We start from the raw sequence: 17,574 nt of genomic DNA on the forward strand, positions 1-17,574 counted from the left end.
TCTTTTAACAAAGATCATAGTCAAAATTTTATCTCATCGGAAAATCGGACGGAAGACCTACTCGTTGCTCGCAACGAGATCTCATCTAGTTTTTTTTTTTTCTTACAAATTTTGTGCAGACGATTTCTCGGAGATGGCTTGTTCAATTTCATTCAAATTTTTACGGTGGATGCGTTGACATCTGAAGTTAATTCCAGCAATTCCGTTAAGAGATATTTACTTCCGGTCGGAAGTTATCGCCCTTTTATCAAAATTCAAAGGACCTCCTTGTCTGCGGCTTAAGCTAGAGCGCTGAAATTTTCAGTGATGATAGAGGACATGTTGCCATATTGCATATTTGGATATTTTCCGGAAGTGCCTAGTATGGAAGCTCGGTAGGGGTCAAAATTTAGGACACAAATCATGAGTGAATTTTTGAGACACTTTGTATCATATCTTTTAAAGTATAATTATTTGTTAAAACATACTAAACAATATTTGTGCAGAATGACAAAATCTTTAATATGTTATCAAGAAAAAAGGGCTGACTCATCATATTAGGGGCCGAGAGGGGCCAAAAGTATTAAATCAATAACTCTTTAACGATCAATATTTTGGTATACATTACTGAAGCAAAAATGTTTATCTTAACAATTTACAACTATATTTTTATAATATTTATGTCATGTATTACATAATTAGGGGCCATAAGGGGCCAGAATGCCAAATCTTTGGTACTCTATATCTCAGAAGTGGGAAATATTTTGAAAAGCAATACTGAATAAAATATGTTCAGAATAATGTTCTAAACAATATGTAACCTTTCGATTTTTCCTAAACGTCCCCATTAGGGAGTTGAAGGGCTGGCGCCTAAATATATCTTTTGGAAATATCTCGGAAACAAAAAAGAATTTCTGAATAGTTGTTGAACAAAAAGTGTTCAAAATCATAAGAGCTTTAATGTGTTATGAAGAAAAAGGGGCTGGCCCCTCAAAAGAGGGGCTGAGAAGGGCCAAAAGTCTTTAATCAATAACACTTTAACGATCAATATTTTTTAATTCATTACTGAAGCAAAAATGTTTATCTCATCTATTTTCAACTATATGTTATGATATTCACATCACATGTTACATAATTAGTGGCCAAAAGGCCAAATCTTTGGCACTCCATATCTCGAAAGTGGGAAATATTTTGATAAGAAATACTGAATAAAAGATGTTCAAAAAAATGACCTAAATATATCTTTTGCATATATCTCGGAAACGAAAAAGAATTTCTGAATAGTTGTTGCACAAAAAGTGTTCAAAATCATAAGAGCTTTAAAGTTATATGAAGAAAAAGGGACTGGCCCCTCAAAATAGGGTCTTAGAGGAGCCGAAAGCCTTTAATCAATAACTTTTTAATGATCAATATTTTGTAATAAATTACTGAAGCGAAATAGTTCATCTTCACACTCTTTAACTATATGACATTGTACTTACATCATATCTAATGCAATAAGGGGTCATTAGGGGTCAGATTGAATAATCTTTGGCGCAATAAATCTTGAAAAGGAAGAATAGTTTGATAACCAATATTTAACAAAACACGTTCAAAATAATATTCTTAATAATATGCAATCTTTCAATTTTTGATAGACGTCCCCATTTAGGACTTAAAGGGCCAGCCCTTAATATTTCTTTTGCATATATCTCGGGAACGAAAAAAAATTTCTGAATAGTTGTTCAACAAAAAGTGTTCAAAATTATGAGTGCTTTAAGATGATATCAAGAAAAATGGGCTGATCACTCATATAAGGGGCCAAGACGGGCCGAAATTTTTTAATCTGTAACTTTTTAATGATCAACATTTTGTTTGACATTACTGAAGGAAAACTGTTTGTCGCAACAATTTATTTATATAACTAATTTTTTAACGAAAATCTCAGTCAAATTCTTATCTCATCTTATCGAAAATCTCGCAACGAGATCTCATTAGTTATTATTATTTTAGGGTCTTTCGTCTTCAACGGAAGACCCTTCTATTATTCTATTGTTTCTTTTTAACTTTTATTATTTTTTTCTTTACATATTTTGGGCAGACGATTTCTCAGAGATGCTTTGATGGATTCACTTGAAATTTTCAGGGATAATGTATCATGATCTAAACCTTATCCGTTTTTTTTTAATTTTTGAAAATTCACTTCCGGTCAGAAGTTATCGCCCTATTATCGAATTTTTAGTTCCCATTTTGTCTACACAAAAACTCAAAAACGACAAAAGCTAGAATGCTGTAATTTTCAGCAATAATAGACGACATGTGTAGTTGTGCACCTATACTTTCAAATCTTCCGGAAGTGCCTAGTATGGAAACTCGGTAGGGGTCAAAATTTAGGACATGAATCAAGAGGGAATTTTCAAGACATTTTTTATCGTATTTTTAAAACTATGAATATTTTCTAAAAACACATAGAACAAAAATTGTTTAGAATTACAATATCTTTTATATGATATCAAGAAAAAAAGGACTGTCTTATCAAATTAAGGGTCAAAAGGGGCCAAAAGTCTTAAATCCTTAACTCTTTAACAATCAATATTTTGTTATACGTTACTGAAGCAAAAAATGTTTATCTTAACAATCCACAACAATATATTATGATAATTACGTCATATGTTTTGTAATTAGGGGCCATAAGGGGCCAGAATGCTAAATCTCTGACGCTTTATATCGCGAAAGCGGGAAATATTTTGATAAGCAATATTGAATAAAAGATGTTTAAAGTAATGTTCTTAACAATATGCAACCTTTCAATTTTTGCTAAACGCCCCCATTAGGAGTTGAAGGGCCGGCCCCTAATTATTTCTTTTGCAAATATCTCAGAAATGAAAGAGAATTTCTGAAAAGTTGTTGAACAAAAAGTGTTTAAAATCATGAGAGCTTTAAGGTGATATCAAGGAAAAAGGGCTGGCCCCTAAAACTATGGACCGAAAGGGGCCAGAAGTCTTTAATCTATGACTCGTTACGATCAATATTGTGTAATACATTACAGAAGCAAAATTGTTTATCTTAACAGTCCACAACTACATATTATGATATTTACATCTTATGTTTAGTAATTAGGGGCCATAAGGGGCCAGAATGCTAAATCTCTGACGCTTTATATCTCGAAAGCGGGAAATATTTTGATAAGCAATATTGAATAAAAGATGTTTAAAATAATGTTCTTAACACTACGCAACCTTTCAATTTTTGCTAAACGCCCCCATTAGGAGTTGAAGGGCCGGCCCCTAATTATTTCTTTTGCAAATATCTCAGAAATGAAAGAGAATTTCTGAAAAGTTGTTGAACAAAAAGTGTTTAAAATCATGAGAGCTTTAAGGTGATATCAAGGAAAAAGGGCTGGCCCCTCAAACTATGGACCGAAAGGGGCCAGAAGTCTTTAATCTATGACTCGTTACGATCAATATTGTGTAATACATTACAGAAGCAAAATCGTTTATCTTAACAGTCCACAACTACATATTATGATATTTACATCATATGTTTAGTAATTAGGGGCCATAAGGGGCCAGAATGCTAAATCTCTGACGCTTTATATCTCGAAAGCGGGAAATATTTTGATAAGCAATATTGAATAAAAGATGTTTAAAATAATGTTCTTAACACTACGCAACCTTTCAATTTTTGCTAAACGTCCCTCTAAAGGAGTTGAAGGGCCGGCCTCTAAATATTTCTTTCGCAAATATCTCGGAAACAGAAAAGAATTTCTGAATATTTTTTGAACAAAAAATGTTTAAAATCATGAGAGCTTTAAGGTGATATCAATAAAAAGGGGCTGGCTCCTCAAACTATGGACCGAAAGGGGCCAATAGCCTTTAATCTATAACTCTTTAAAGATCAATATTGTGTAATACATTGCTGAAGAAAATATGTTTATCTTAACAATCCACAACTATAATATATTATGATATTTACATCATATGTTTCGGAATTAGGGGCCATAAGGGGCCAGAATGCTAAATCTTTGATGTTTTATATCTCGAAAGCGGGAAATATTTTGATAAGCAATACTGAACAAAAGATGTTCAAAATAATGTTCTGAACAATATGCTATCTTTTAATTTTTGCTAAATATCCCCATTAAGGAGTTGGAGGGCCGACCCCTAAATATTCCTTTTTGCAAATATCTCGGAAACAAAAGAGAATTTCTGAACAGTTGTTGAACAAAAATTGTTCCAAATTATGAGAGCTTTAAGGTGATATCAAGAAAAAGGTGCTGGCCCCTCAAAATACGGACCTAGAGGGGCTGAAAGTCTTTAATCTATAACTCTGTAATGATCAATATATTGTTACACGTCACTGAGGCGAAATTGTTTGTCCTAACAATTTATTTATATCATTATATTTGAACGAAAATCTCAATCAAATTCTTATCTCATCTTATCAAAAGTCAGACGGAAGACCCACTCGTTGCTCGCAACGAGATCGCATCTAGTTATTATTCTTTTTTTTTCTTCCGATTTTGTGCAGAAGATTTCTCGAAGATTGCTCGATCGATTTGCTTCAAATTTTCATGGTTAATGCGTTGCTATCTGAAGTTTATAATGGTATTTCAGTTTTTGAAAAATCACTTCCGGTCGGAAGTTATCGCCCTTTGATCGATTTTTAGATAGACTTTGTGTCTGCACAAAAACTCAAGAACGACAAATGCTAGAGTGTTGAAACTTTCAGTGGTGATAGAAGACATGTTCTAAATGTGCACCTTGGTTTTCAAATTTTCCGGAAGTGCGAAGTATGGAAGCTCAGTAGGGGTCGAAATTTAGGACGTAATTTATGAGTGAATTTATAATAGCATTTTAAATAGAAGTATTTTGTTAAAACATGTTGAACAAAAAGTCTTCAAAATAAGAAGACCTTTCATTTGATATCAAGAAAAAGGGGCTGACCCCTCAAATTAGGGGCTCAGAAGGGGAAAAGTCTTTCATCTGTAACTCTTTAATTATCAATATTTTGTTATAAATTACTGAAGCAAAAATGTTCATCTTAACATTCTGCAACTATATATTATAAAATTTTGATGAAATGTTGCGTTATAAGGGGCCAGAATGCAAAATCTTTGACACCTTGAACAAGGGGAAATATTTTGATATATTGAACAAAACATGCTCAGAATAATGTTTTAATCAATATGCACCCTTTCAATTTTTATAGACGAATATCTCAGTCAAGATCTTAATCTTATCCAAAATCAGACGAAAGACCCACTCGTTGATCGCAACGAGAACCATCTAGTTATTATTCTTTTTTTTTCTTTACAATTTTTTGTGCAGAAAATTTTTCGGAGATGGCTCGACCGATTTACTTGAAATTTTCAGGGAAGATGTATCTTTATCTAAACCGTATATTTTTTTCTCAATTTTTTGAAAATCACTTTCGGTCGGAAGTTATCTCCCTTTTATCAAAATTCAGAGGACCTCCTTGTCTGCGATGGAACTCAAAAACGGCTTAAGCTAGAGCACTGAAATTTTCAGCGATGATAGAGGACATGTTGCCATTATGCACCTGGGTTTAGATATTTTCCGGAAGTGCCTAGTATGGAAGCTCGATAGGGGTAAAAATTTAGGACACCAATCATGAATGAACTTTTGAGACATTTTGTCTCATATATTTTAAAGTATAATTATTTTTGTTCAAACATATTGAACAATATTTGTGCACAATGACAAGACCTTTAACATGATATCAAGAAAAAAGCACTGACTCATCACATTAGGGGCCGTTATGGGCCAAAAGTCTTTAATCGATAACTCTTAAACAAGCAATATTCTTGTATACATTACTGAAGGAAAAATATTTATTTTAATAAACTACAACTATATATTATGATTTTTACGTCATAGGTCACATAAATAGGGGCCACAAAGGGCCAGAATGCTTAATCTTTGACGCTTTATATCTCGAAATAGGGAAACATTTTGAAAAGCAATATTGAAAATTGTTTAGAATGATGTTCTCAACAATGTGCATCCTTTTAATTTTTCCTAAACAGCCCCTATAAGGACTTGAAGGGACGGCCCCTAAAAATTTCAAGTCTACATATCTCGAAAACAAAACGAAACTTCTGAATAGTTTTTTTTTTTTTTTTTTTTTTTTTTTTTGAAAGTTTTATATATATATATATATATATATATATATATATTACAATAACCCTTTAACAAAAAGGTAGAGGTAATGCCTCCTCAGAGGCCCTCACAAATATATCATCACCTGGGGTGCCAGGAGCTCCCTAGATCAGATAGAAAAATTTGATATATGATATATCTAGGTGTACATATATTTTGAGATTTTTACATCATATCAAAATTAATAAATATGTATTAAAGTGCACTTCAATAAGATAAAACGATAGGAAAAATACACAACTACATGTATAGATAATAGCACATTGTTTTAAAAAGAATATTCATAGATATTTAGCGTTATATATAAGAAAAGAAAAAACTATAGCAATTTCACAAGAGATAATCGTAGGGGGCACCAAGCCGCAACGCATAGAGTCCACAATCCCCCCCCCCCTACGATTGTATACTCCAAAGGCCAGGCCACCTTTGGATAAATAAAAAATATCACAATTTTTCAGACAACTCTTTGATGATTTTGAAATCGCATGCAATACTTTTTGCTAATTTTGTTATGAAATAAAACTGAGTAAGTGCATTTTTTAAGAAACACATTAAACTCTCATTAGTAACACTCTCATTTAAAAGTCTGCATTTCATTTTATATTTATAAATTTTGTAGGCAATGAAAGACAATATATTGTTAAAATAAAGGTACTTTTGTTACAATATGCTGGAAAACCAATGACAATAACTTTCCATGACACATCTATATTTAGAAACAATGATATTTTACTTCAAATAGGTTGTACTACACGGCAATCAAAAATAAGGTGCTTTATGTCTTCTTCTGCATTACAAATCGAACAGTTTTTATCTAAGTCTTTTTTCCATTTACTTACATACTTGTTACAAGTAAGTAAGTTATGCATCAATTTAAAGTTAACTCGGACACATTCTTATCAAATATTTCTTTCACTTTTTCCTGGTAGATATTTTCCCATAAGTGGGAGTCGTCAATACAGAATAGCTCAGACCAAAATCTTTCCATTAAAGGTTTTTTTTTATGTTTTGGGTAACAAGATATTGTAGAAGAACTTAGATTTTTTACCCTCAATTTATTCAAAATATCCGTGAAAGTTGAAGCAGAGCTGTGAATTACTAGCTTTGGCTTTATTCTGTAGGTTTATTTTTGGAATATGTTTCTTAAGAGCACGTTTTACAATCACGTACTCACAAAGGTAGTTTTGTGAACATATTAAATTTTCTTTGATTTCATTTATTGTTTTAAATCCGTGTTCATTAAAAAGATCATTCACATATTCATAACCACTTTTGATCCAGTTTGGAAGGAAAAGTGATTTTCCTTTGTACGTTATGTTTTTGTTAAACCATATATTCTGTAACTGGAATTTGTCTTGATTATTTTGTTTACATTCATTAAATGCACATATAACTTCTTTATAAAATTGTGGGAGATATTTGATATTGAGATCTTGTATTCTAGTGATATTTGTCTTCAACAAATATGGGATATCTAAATTACATCTTCCTAAACAAGCACTTAATAATTGATTTGAATCCTTATTTTCCTCAACAAGTTTTGCAACCCATGATGCTTTTAAAGCTTTTCCTATTCTCCCTTCTGATACTTTTCTGATAAGCGTTTTACGTTTAATTCTTTCTTTTTTTCCCCCCAAAGAAACGAGAAAATGATTTTATTTACCTTCTTTGTAATATCTTGATCTGGATTTTCAAGTATAGTTGCCACATACAAAAGTTTAGAAACAATAAGGGAGTTGATTATCTGACATTTTCCGAAAATCGTCAATTTTCTATTTCTCCAAGAGTCTAAGATTTTTTCAAACTCTTTCAGTTTACATGGCCAATTTCTTTCATTGCACTCTGTTTTGTTGTGCCCAATATGAATTCAAAGACATTTTACAGAATTTAGATTTATCTTAACATTTCCTATAAATGCTTTATCTTTAAACATGTGCACCGTTCACGGTAGCTCAGTTGGTAGAGCGCTCGCTCCGTGATCGGGAGGTCGTGAGTTCGAATCTCGGCCGCGACAGACCTAAGTCGATAAAAAATAGGTAGCAACTGTTCCTTCGCCATGCGCTCGGCACTTTGAAGTGAAAGTTGCGGGTCCTTCGGATGAGACCTTAAAAACCGAGGCCCCGTGTCACGGCAGGCGTTGGCACGATAAAGATCCCTCACTGCTCAATGGCCCTGAGTGCCGAGTAAAGGTCAAAATTTGAAGCCCTTCACCGGTATATGGTGACGTCTCTATATGAGTGAAAAATTCTCGAATGGGACGTAAAACAATATACAATCAATCAATCTTTAAACATGTTCTTTAGCTCTCCTAGTAATATACATTCCGTTTTTGATAAATTAAGTTTTGTTCCTGATATATTTCCAAATTTCTCTATAATTTTAATGGCATTTTTCAAAGAGTTTTTATCTTTTAAGGGAAAAGTACTATCATCTGCATGTTGTATGCATTTTATTTCGTTTTCCATCTTTTCATGCTTAAAACCTCTAACTAGCATTGAACTATTTATGTTTTCATTTAAAACTTCCATTGCAAATAAAAATAATAGAGCTGAAACAGGACATCCTTGTCGTATTCCTCTTTGCATTTTCTCGAAATCCAGCCATTATATTTTATAGAGAATCGCGGATTTGTATATAAAATTTTTATCCATTTGATAAAATTTTCTCCAAAGTTGAATTTTTCCAATGTTTTGAATAAAGAATTCCACTGGATTGAGTCAAACGCTTTTTGAAAATCAGCAAATAAAAGAATTCCATCCGTATTTGTGTTTTCACAGTATTCAAATATATCAAGAATAAGTCTAGCATTGTTACCTATGTACCGTCCTTTTATATAACCTGATTGATTTCTACTTATTAATCTATCAATCACTTTTTGTAGTCTTTTTGCAAATACAAATGCAATTATTTTGTAATCACAATTAGTGAGACTTATTGGTTGGTAATTTTCTAACTTATCTAGTTCACCTTTTTTATGTATAAGAGAGAGAACTGAACATTTCTGTGTTGAAGTCAGCTCTTCGTCTATATATATATCAGATATAGCTTCAAGTAGGAAATAACGAATGTTTTTCCAGAATATTTTATAAAACTCGACAGGCAACCCATCGAGACCTGGTGATTTGTTATTTTTCATTCCAAGTACTGCCTCTGAAAATTCTTGCATTGTGGGGAAATTCTCACAATCTTTTTTATCTTCCTCCGATAACACGGATAATATATTTGTTTGATATCAAATCGTTATTATATATTGGTATTCCGAATCACCCCGCACATCGCGACTCTCGGTAATTTACCTTACCGCTGTACCTCGCACGACACATGCACAGGTGTGACAACCAAACAGTCATTATTAGTAAGGTCTATACTTATTGCATACAACAAATAAAGAGGTAAACATAATGCGTTAACTAAAAGAATTAATTATTTTAATTCATTAACTTCCTATCCTTTTCGAAGAAAATGCCCGTGTAGAAACGTATTTCTCATCGATGTCGTGGCGTTGTTGGTGGATGAAACATGGCATATAAGGTATCGATAGAACGGCAATTTTATAAGCTTTTGTGAGTATTATTTGTTTTTTATAACACCTCAAAAATATACTAGTTATGGCCGCATTTGTAGCCCCCTACAGTTTCGAACCACGTGTGTACATGCCCCTAGCCAAATAAATTGCACACGCTACATGTATACTTGTTATATGTCAGATTATTATTTTTTTTATAACATTGTTTTTCTTAAATGCAAGGGGTATGAAAGTAATGATTTGACAAAGCAAGAGCTATAATTAGACTATCCCGGGTCCCGATATACACTTGATCAGTGTTGATCAATGTTCATATGTACGAGTACACGTATGCAAATAATTCGATAGCTTTTGAAGATTTCAACATACATTTTTGTAACACGCATATTTATAATAACCACTTTATATACAAAACAAAATTTCATTCTCTTATATGGTAATATGGACGTCGTAATAGATCTGACTGAATGCTTGACATGCCTGTTTCAAAAACGTTTCCTAAGTTATCTTAAGATATGCCTAAGTTATAACTTTAGAAGTTCCTAAGATTTATCACAGCTGTATCGCGAAACAATCTTATCTAAAAAAAATTTATAAGTCATTTCTTAAGTTGTGCCTTTAAGGACTAATAAAATAACATTCCCGCTCTATATACAACTCTCAGTATGGTATATATTTTTAGATTCAAAAAGGAAGGGTGCGAGGATTGGGGATTGCCCCACTTTTAAAGGATTTGGACACAAGTATGCTTAACTTTGCGAAGTGTGTTGCTAGATCTAAGCATTCACAGACACACCCTTTCAAGCCATCTTCCCTTCCGAGCACACGATATTTGTATTTTAATTTTTAAACATTGTTCTAGGTGTTATACATTTACTTTATTTTGTTCTTATAAGGTATCTACATGTAAATAAAATTTTAAAATGAATGCTTCGTAGCGAACACATGCGAGTTTATATTTTTCAAACAATCTTTGCCAATTACTACACTGCATGTACACGTTAGTTGTTTGTGCGGTGTAGAGCAACTCTCAGAGTACACAATGTATTTCAACATCGAGGTGCCCGCGGCTCTCTGTGGCCACGTGTATGTAAACGAGGACTGGACTACAACACTTAAAGACACAAAGCGGCAGAGATGGATGAAACTGTTTGCTATATTACAAAGACTTGAATTATAGTACATGTATATTTGAAGGAATTTTTATTTATGTTTAGCTAATGTTTATTTAATTCTATAAATAATAAATGGACATTCACAAGAGTGATGGTAAAAATAATATGTGCGTAGCATGCGTAGTAATTACAATTATTTACCGAAGTCCCCATTCAATTACAATTGCAGATGAATTAAAATACAACAACACGGGATAGAGCAATACTTTTTTTTAAATGTATTGTTGCGTGAACAGACAAAAACAGCGATTAAAATTCAAAATGATTTTTATGCACCAGTGTTTGGAATTAAGATTATAAAAGATCGGTAAAGTAATCTTACTGATTCGATATAATTAAAAACATAACTTTCCATTAATTAATAGCTCTTTGTACAAAATTGACATTATACGCGATCACAAATACTAGCTTTGTTTATGGCCACAGGTGGCTAGTACACTGGTGACCTCGATCAACAGCGTGGGATTCGCGCGTTGGGTTACATAACTAAACATCGAGCTGAACATGGAGACCGTAATATGCATACAGCTAATGACCGTGAATTATTCAATGCATACAGTTTAAAATCACTTACAAAGTTTGTTGTAATAATAAATGTAGAAAGATAGATTTAATATTCTCCGCTTTTGAACACTATTAATCTAATTTAAAAAAGAAGAACAGAAAGACTAGTTGTAATAAATAATTTAATAGTGAACCATAAACCACGTTTTAAACCTTATTAAAAAGAAAATTAACATTAAATACCGCAGGGTATATTATTGATAGCAAGTCTGTTTAAGCTATACACATGAAGAGGTCTGATTTCCTTGCCGAATCAAATAAACGTTACCTGTGTACCTGGCCTGCTTTCTAATACGTATTACGCAATACCCATGGTATACTCGAACAAAACAACATTTTCATTAGATCCAAAAGGTGTAAAAGAACAATTTTGTTCCCAAGATCCAGATCGAAATATTTACCGTTTTTGAGTTATAAAGCAAAAACTTTTAAGGGCCCAAGATCCCTAATCATAGGGGCCAGCCCCTTTTAAATAGTATAATATGAAAGCCCTTGCAATTATGCACAACTTTTGTTCTAATGTCTTAACAAAATATTTCTAGTTTTCGAGATATAAAGGAAAATATGTCAAATTTTTTGCTGTTTTCCGCGTTCTAACTTTTGACCCCTCTCTAGCGCCATTTTTAATGCAAAAATCAAAAAACAAAAACCGATGTGCACAACTTCAATGCTTCCTCTTTTCAATTTCAAAGGGTTTTGTGCTCCAATTATAACCATTTCTGAGCCTTTGTCTGGAAATCGGAGGCATGCAAAATTCAATCAAAGGGGAATAACTCGTGAACAGAAGGTAATTTTCGAATTGTATTACTGTATTCTGACAGTGTTTTGTAAAGTCTAAAAGCTCTGAAAATTTGAACAAAATCTGTTTAAAAATGAGGAAGATATGAAGCGTCAAAGTTGGTGTCTAGGTAAAAAAAAAAGAATAATAAGAGTAATCTTAATCATCACAATCAGTAGAAGGTCTTCCGTTGGAAACGGAAGACCTTATTAATCTTAATCATCACAATCAGTAGAAGGTCTTCCGTTGGAAACGGAAGACCTTAAAAAGAATGATAATCTTAACCAGCAGAATCAGTAGAAGGTCTTCCGTTGGAACGGAAGACCTTAATAAAAGAGATTGGTTGTCCGCACGAGCGATGGGAAACCTTAAAATACTTAATAAATGAATTTTCAATAGACTTTTCTAAACAAAAGGCAGCCTGAAACAAAAATTTCAGACGATAGAAAGAAAAATCAAAGACATCGAAAATCGACCCTTTTATGAAATAAATAACAAAAAAAAAAAAAAAAAAAAAAAAAAAAAAAAAAAAAGCTTGAAAAAGAAAAATCACAATGTGCATATATCAGATCTAGAGCTAATAGGATCAAACATGGTGAAAAGTGTACACCATACTTATTGCATTTAGATCAAGCGACAGCAAAATAATGTATTGAAAAAATAACTGAAGAGGGAAAAAATTCATATAACTACAATGAAATTTTAGGAATGTTATGTAAGAACTGAGAACGATAGTATTGTTCTCTCGCCTATCTCTAAGTCAATCTTCAAAAGTTAACGCTTTTAAATGATTTTTCATATAGATATTTATATGAATTTTCATAAAACATTACTTCTTTGGTAAAACAAAGAGAGATAACTCTATAATTTTGGTGAAACATCTTCCACCCCGACCCCCCACCCCGTATAACAAAAATTCCTTTTTACGGGTAATATGGACTGTCATTTCACAAATTTGACCAAAGCTTTTTGTATTTCATGGGGAGGGGGGGGAACATATGTTTACAGACAAAAAAAACAACAACAAGAAATGTTTATTTTTTCACCAATTTCAAAGGGGTTTACTAGTAAAACATTTTATTTTATTAATAATATATGATTAATTTTATATGAGTAAAATATAAGAAAACATTTGAGGAACATTTATTCAAATCCAAGAATACTTTAAAATGTGGTGATGCTTTAGAGTCGGATTTCAATGAAAAAATTGTCTATCCCCCTTATTTAAAGAGGTGGAATTAGGAGAAATTATCTATTTAACACTGGTATTAATATTATCAGTCAATTACCATTGAACTGTTCTTTGCATTCAACATAGATTTTACGGCCAAATTGTCATTAGTATTGAATTAAATGGGTGTAAAATGTAGGCGGGAATCGAGAGTTAGCGTGCGTAGTTCTTTTTATGAAAACCTTTATTCATCTCAAATCCCACAAAAAGAAGAAATCACAAGCTATATTTCGGAAACAGAAATTTCATCAAAATTAACAGATAGTAAAAAAGTTATTATGATGATATTCCCACTTTGAAAGAATGTTAAATGGGATACCTGTCGAGTTTTATAAACTATTTTGGATTTATATAAAAACATACTTTTATGATGCATTATTAAAATTATTTGCAATTGAGGCTGAAGAGCTTACTACATCACAAAATTTATCAATATTTCATACACAAAAAAAGGTGAGAACAGATTTGTTTTCAAGAATTATAGACCTATCAGTCTGACTAACTGTGACTACAAGATCTTAGCATTTGTACTAGCTAGAAGACTACAAAAAGTTATCTCAAAACTCATCAACAATGACTAATCAGCTTACATAAAAGGTAGATATATTGGATGTAACGCCAGATTAATTCAGGATATTTTTGACTATTGTGAAGATCAAAATGAATTCTTCTATTGTTAGACTTTGAAAAAGCTTTTGATACTATAGAATGACCTTTATGTTTGAGACAATAAAAGCTCTAAAATTTGGACCGAATTTTATGAAATGGATAAAAATACTGTATAACAATCCCAAATTTAGAGTAAAAAATAATTGATTTATTTCCAAAACATGTAATATGACTAGAGGTATACGACAAGGCAGTCCAATATCTGCTTTACTTTTTATTATAACTGTTACAGTTGAAATGTTAGCTATACGCATCAACTCTTCGGATGACATACATGTACACGGTTTTAAAATTGAGAATAATAGTGAGATTAAAATGTTACAACATGCAGACGATTCTACAAATCCTCTTAGAGATATAGAATCTGTAAACCATGTGATTAGAGTAGTACAAAATTTTTCGAAAGTAGCTTTGCCAAATCTTAATATTAATAAATCGGAATGTATATTACTAGGACCTTTAAGAAATCCATACAATAGTATAGAGGGGATAAAAGTGACCAATGACCCTTAAAAACATTAGGGATATATGTAGGGCACCAAAAAAAATATGCTTAGAAAGAAAATTTGCAGGATTGATAAAATGACCAAAATATCTGAATCATGGAAAAGAGAAAATTTTTGGAAAAAAGAAATAATTAACACATTGTGTATTTCAGACTGTAGTATAATGCAACGATTCTTTCCAATCCACGTGAGGAAATTATTAAACAAATAAATAAATTAATATTCCACTTTGTATGGAATAGTAAAGACCGTATAAAAAGAAATACACGTATTGGAGATGAAAAACAAGGAGGTATTTACATTATAAACGTTGAATCTAAACTCAAGGCATCCAAGGCATCTTGGGTTCCAAGGTTACTTAATACAAAATCTAGTCTGATATCATTCATAAACCATTTATTTGATAGAGATACATTGTCATTAGAATACATTTTAAAAGCTAAGCTAATAAATGTAGATTATTACAAAGAACTAAAAAGCGTTTCTATCTTTTACAAAGAATCAATTTGTGCATTCAATGCCTGTAAAATGATTAAAGATTTTCCAAAAACTGTCCACAGACGATTTTTTATCTTTACCAATATGGAAAAACAAGCTTTTTACACATAAAAACAAATCAATTTATTTTGAAAATTGGATTAAATCAGGAATTCTATGTACACAAGAGACCTTTATAATGAAAATGGTCTGTTCCATGATATTAGGTATTTTTATAATCAAATTTTATGCACGAATAATATCTTGTGTGAATACATCGTTATGAAGACTATATTTAATAAATTTTCAAATATATACGAGTATATTTGTGAAAAGCCACAATATATTTATATAAGAAGCACTAATTATGTTCTCTTAAAAGGAAACGGATATACTCATATAAATAAAATAAAATCATCTGTATTTTACAATATAGTCATTGAGAAAAAATATTTAAGACCAATAACGGATAATTACTGGAGTGAATTGTTTGATCTATGGACTTCTATCTACTATATGAAAATCGCGAAAAATGTCTGATAAGCATATTGCAGAATTTAAATATAAATTACTTCATAAATTATTAAACAATAGCCTGAGTGTGAGGAAATGGAATCAAAATGTACAAAAATCTTCTGATAACTGAGATGTAGAAAATATAATACAACTTTTATTTAACTGCAATGACTCAAGTTTTATATGGCTTAAAATAAGTTCAATTGTAGGTTTCAAGATAAGTTGGAAGCATACTGTAATAGGTTTTTATGAAAATAGATTTTGCTGATGGTATGAATATATATTAATATCCTTCATTGCTTTCAAAAAAAAAATAAACATAAGATGAAGTGTATATTAACAAATACAACTTGTAACAAAGATTCCTTGTATAATTTTGTTAAATCATCTTTGAACACGTATCAATATATTGTAGAATATTCATATGATAATGTACAGATTCAGAACATTGCTGAAAAAAGTTTGTGTAAATTTGTAATAACAATACGAGGCTTGTCCCAGAAAAACGCGAACTTTTTAAATATTTCATAAATTACCTGACAAAAATTATTCCTTTTAAGCACAATGTTGGGAACAGATATTTTCATCATTTTGACTAAATATTATAATATAAGGTTGTAATTTTATTTGCATTAAGAAACAACATTTAAAGGGTGTTAAGTATCGTTGGTCGGCGCACGGCAATTTCTTGGCTTTCAAAAATTGCATTGACAACGATGTTTTCTTTATTATCAGGCTATAATGTGACCAAAATTACATCCATAGAATTTGTATGATCTAGAGAATTCGAGGCTTAGGATTCGAGCTTGTACTCATCTACCTGGATGACTGCCTCATCCACACCTCAATATTTGAGGAACATCTCCAAACTTTAACTGTTTTAAACATACCGGACTTACATTATGGCCAGACAAGTTCCATTTTTCATGGATATCACTGTGTGAATTACCTAGGATTCAAGTTATCTGAACAAGGTATCCAACCTGTAGATAAAGGACTGACAGCAATCAAAGATTACCCAATACCCAGGACAAGGGAAGAGGTCCGATCATTCTTAGGTCGTTGTACCTACTTTATGTGTCTTATACCAAATTTCTTAGACATTGCGTTACCATTGAGCAAGATTGTTGAGTCGAGACGATATGTATGGAACGCCACAGCTGTCTTAAGGGTACAAAATATGCATCATAGTGTCAATTTGATATAACATTAAGTCTATCCTTTATATCATTAAGTCCATTTTATATAATATGTAGGCTTTTCTTTATATCATTAAGTTCACTTTATATATTATGCAGCCTATTCTTTATATCATTAAGTCCACTTTATAAAATATGTAGTCTATTCTTTATATCATTAAGTCCACTTTATATATTATGTAGTCTATTCTTTATATCATTAAGTCCACTTTATATATTATTTAGTGTATTCTTTATATCATTAAGTCCACTTTATATATTATGTAGTCTATCCTTTATATCATTAAGTCCACTTTATATATTATGTAGTCTATTCTTTATATCATTAAGTCCACTTTATATAATATGTAGTATAGAAGCTATAACATGCTGACAAATCAATGTACTATAAAGTGGGATGCATATAGCATCCAGTCAAAATACAAGATTGAAGTTAGCAGCCAATAACAACAGCCACTAAGAAATTCATTAAAAGACTGAGAGTACTCAGGTGGAATATTTTTTGTCAATTAATAATTAATACTTCAAGAATCAATGCAACGCTTAATTACTTAATAAAACAAATACTTGAAGGGGAAATATACTGACAGAAACTCTATTCTTTTTCATGTTCATTTTCCCAGAAAGAACGAGGGCGCTTTTGATTGGTATTCGGCAGGAATCTGGGCGCACTTGAAAAGTGAAAATGTCATTGATCTGTCACATGAAATTTTAACATTCTTATGATGTATCAGGTTCCTGTGAAATAGGAAAGGGAAATATTTTCTCGATGTTTTGTTTTGATTTGCTAAAA

Source organism: Saccostrea echinata, unplaced genomic scaffold (genome assembly GCF_033153115.1).
Source record: "Saccostrea echinata isolate AGI-Se365-2 ecotype Australia unplaced genomic scaffold, CSIRO_AGI_Sech_v1 ptg000025l, whole genome shotgun sequence".
Lineage (NCBI taxonomy): Eukaryota > Metazoa > Mollusca > Bivalvia > Ostreida > Ostreidae > Saccostrea > Saccostrea echinata.